Source organism: Bos indicus, chromosome 8 (assembly GCF_029378745.1).
Source record: "Bos indicus isolate NIAB-ARS_2022 breed Sahiwal x Tharparkar chromosome 8, NIAB-ARS_B.indTharparkar_mat_pri_1.0, whole genome shotgun sequence".
Classification (NCBI taxonomy): domain Eukaryota; kingdom Metazoa; phylum Chordata; class Mammalia; order Artiodactyla; family Bovidae; genus Bos; species Bos indicus.
In genome coordinates this window covers 19863363-19867027 of record NC_091767.1, presented here as the reverse complement: position 1 = coordinate 19867027, position 3665 = coordinate 19863363, and the positions used below count along the sequence as shown (strand labels likewise).

General features: G+C 40.5%; 1 pseudogene; it reads left to right on the top strand.

Annotated features, from left to right (window-relative positions):
• The first annotated feature begins 2423 nt into the window (after nucleotides 1-2423).
• On the top strand, nucleotides 2424-3233 carry LOC109562449 (V-type proton ATPase subunit E 1 pseudogene; annotated as a pseudogene).
• Nucleotides 3234-3665: the final 432 nt, after the last annotated feature.

Below are 3665 nucleotides of genomic sequence, written 5' to 3'. Positions count from 1 at the left end.
AACTAGGGAAAACCACTAGGCCATTCATATATGATCTAAATCAAATCCCTTATGATTATAAAGTGAAAGTGACAAATAAATTCAAGGGATTAGATCTGATAGACAGATTGCCTGAAGAACCAGAGATGGAGATTCATAACAATGTACAAGAGGCAGTGACCAAAATCATCCCAAAGAAAAAGAAATGCAAGAAGGCAAAGTGGTTATCTGAGGAGGTTTTATACATAGCTGAGGAAAGAAGGGAAATGAAAGATAAGGGAGAAAGGGAAAGGTATACACAAATGAATGCAGAATTCCAGAGAATAGCAAGGAGAGATAAGAAGGCCTTTTTAAAGGAACAATGCAAAGGATAGAGAAAAACAATAGAATGGGAAAGACTAGAGATCTATCTCTTCGAGAAAATTGGAAGTATCAAGGGAACATTTCATGCAATGATGGGCATAATAAAGGACAGAAACAGTAAAGATGTAATAGAAGTGGAATAGATTAAGACAAGGCGGCAAGAATATATGGAAGAAGTATACCAAAAAGGTCTTAATGACCCAGATAACCACAATGGTGTGGTCACTCACCTAGAGCCAGACGTCCTGGAGTGTGAAGTCAAGTGGGCCTTAGGAAGCAGTACTATGAGTAAAGCTAGTGGAGATGATGGAATTCCAGCTGAGCTATTTAAAATCCTAAAAGATGATACTCTTAAAATGCTGGACTCACTATGTCAGCAAATTGGGAAAACTCAGCAATGGCCACAGGACTGGAAAAGGTCATTTTTCATTCCAATCCCCAAAAAAGGCAATGCCAAAAAATGTTCAAACTACTGTACAATTGTGCTCATTTCACATGCTATTAAGATATACTCAAAATCCTTCAAGCTAGGCTACAGCAGTAGCTGAAATGAGAACTTCCAGATGTACAAGCTGTGCTTAGAAAAGGCAGAGAAACCAGGGATCAAATTGCCAACATTCATTGGATTATAGAGAAAGCAAGGGATTCCAGAAAAACATCTACTTCTGCTTCATTGATCACACCAAAGCCTTTGTGTGGATCACAACAGACTGTGGAAAACTCTTAAAGAAATGGAAGTACCAGCCCACATTACCTGCCTCCTGAGAAACATGTATGCAGGTCAAGAAGCAACAATTAGAACTGGACATGGGACAATGGACTAGTTCAAAATTGGAAAAGGAGTACAACAAGGCTGTATATTGTTACCCTTGTTTAACTTCTATGCAGAGTACATCATGTGAAACGCTGGGCTGGATGAATTATAAGATGGAATGAAGATTGCTAGGAGAAATATCAACAACCTCAGATATTCAGATGATACCATTCTAATGGCAGAAAATAAAGAAGAACTAAACAACCTCTTGATGAGAGTGAAACAGAAGAGTGAAAAAGATGGCTCATCTTTTTAAAACTCATCATTCAAAAAACTAATATCAGGGCATCTGGTCTCATCGCTTAATGGTAAATAGAAGGGGAAAATGTGGAGGCAGTGACAGATTTTATTTTTTAGGCTCCAAAATCACCGTGGACAGTGAGTGCAGCCATGAAATTAAAAGACTCCTGCTCCTTGGAAGGAAAGTTATGACAAACATAGTGTATTAAAAAGCAGAGACATAATTTTGCTGACAAAGGTTTGTATAGTCAAAAGTATGATTTTTCCATTAGTCATGTATGGATGTGAGAGTTGAACCACAAAACTGAGCACTGAAGAATTGCTGCTTTCAAACTTGGTCCTGTAGAAGACTCTTGAGAGTCCCTTGAACAGCAAAGAGATCAAACCAGTCAATCCTGAAAGAATTCAACACTGAAGATTCATTGGAAGGACTGATGCTGAAGCTGAAGCTCTAATACTTTGGGTACCTGTTGTGAAGAGACAACTCATTGGGAAAGACTCTGATGCTGGACAAAATTGAAGGCAAAAGGAGAAGAGGGTGGCATAGGATGAGATGTTTAGCTATTATCACCAACCCAGTGGAACATAAATTTGAGCAAACTCTGGGAGACTGTGGAGGACAGAGAAGCCTGGTGTGCATATTCCATGTGTCCTAAAGAGTGGGACACAACCTAGTGACTGAACAACAACAGCAATATTGCATTTCGTTTTTTCCATTTTGTTTCTAATTTCCAATGCGCATATAACAGGCTATCATACTTTTGTAGTATAATAAATTATGAAAACAGTAGGGGAAGACACCAGTTATTTTATTGATTAGGAAGATGGATTCCATTTGAGGTGAGATGTCCAAGAAAAATTAGTGAGTAGCAGAACCAGGACTAACACCAGGGACGAACTCATACTGGTGGCAAGCAGATAAGCATTGATGATACACCTAAATTCTTAACATGGGCCCATCATCTTCTGACTGCATTACTAGAGAAGTCTTTTCATTTCTTGGAGCCTCAATTTCCTCATTTATAAGATGGGGGTAACTGGTTGGATTGTAATTTCCATGGGCTTTACACATGCTAGCACATGTGAAATATGTAGCACCACAAAACAGAGGAGGCCCGAAGTGGCAGCTTTCCTCTCCTGGTTGCTCATCAGCATCTGTTCTGTCAGTGATGCCAACATGCAGAAGCTGATTAAGTACATGATGACTTTTATTGACGAAGTCAAGGAGGAAGCAGAATAGACAGGAAAGCAAAAGAAGAGTTCAACATTGAGAAAGATCAGCTTGTGCAAGCGTAAAGAATGAAGATTATGGAATATTATGAGAAGAAAGAAAAGCAGATTGAGCAGAAGAGGAAAATTCAGATGTCCAGTCTGATGAGTCAAGTGAGGCTCAAAATCGTCAGACTGAAAGATGGATGATCTTGTCACAAACCTAAAGACACTGACTCAGCAGAATGGTAAAAGATAGAGCCAGGTGCCAACTGCTGCTGAATGGCCTGATCCTCCTTGGCTTGTACCAGTTGTTGGAGCCCTGAATGGTCATTTTTGCAGAAAAACAAGATTTCCTGCTGGTGAAGGCAGCAGTGCAAAAGCAATGTCTGTGTAAAAAATCACCACCAGAAGAGATGTTAATGTCTACAATGATCCGAAGGCCTACCTGCCTGAGGAAATAGCTGGCAAGGTTGCAATCTATAGTAGGGATTGCAAAATCAATGTTCCCAATATCCTCAAAAGCTGGCTGGACCTCATTGTCTAGCAGATGATGCCAGAAGTATAGGGAACCTTGTTTGGTGCAAATGCCAACAGGAAGTGTTTGGACTATGCCTACGGGAGGTAGTGTCCATCTACTGCTGTGACATGGATGCTTCTGACATTTGAAGAAACAAGATGACCTCTGTAATTTCCTCTTTGCTGTTCTCATATTCTGTATTTATTGGTGGATAGAAGGAAATGGCAACCCACTCAAGTATTCTTTCCTGGAGAATTCCATGGATAGAGGACCCTGGCAGGCTACAGTCCATGGGGTTGCAAAAGAGCAGACACAACTGAGTGACTGAACAACAACAACCCTTCTGTAGGTAATACCCCTGGCTGATTGGTAACAATGGGAGAGTTTTACTTAATATGATCAGGAAACTTTCCTCTAGCATATCTGAGATTTCAGCTTCCTGCTGGCTCTGCAGTAAGAAGGCAAGGGGTCAGATGGTGGGTGCATGAATGTCTCTGAGTCTCCTGTTCTCCTCTGGTCCAGTGTCTAGCCTGGAAGCGC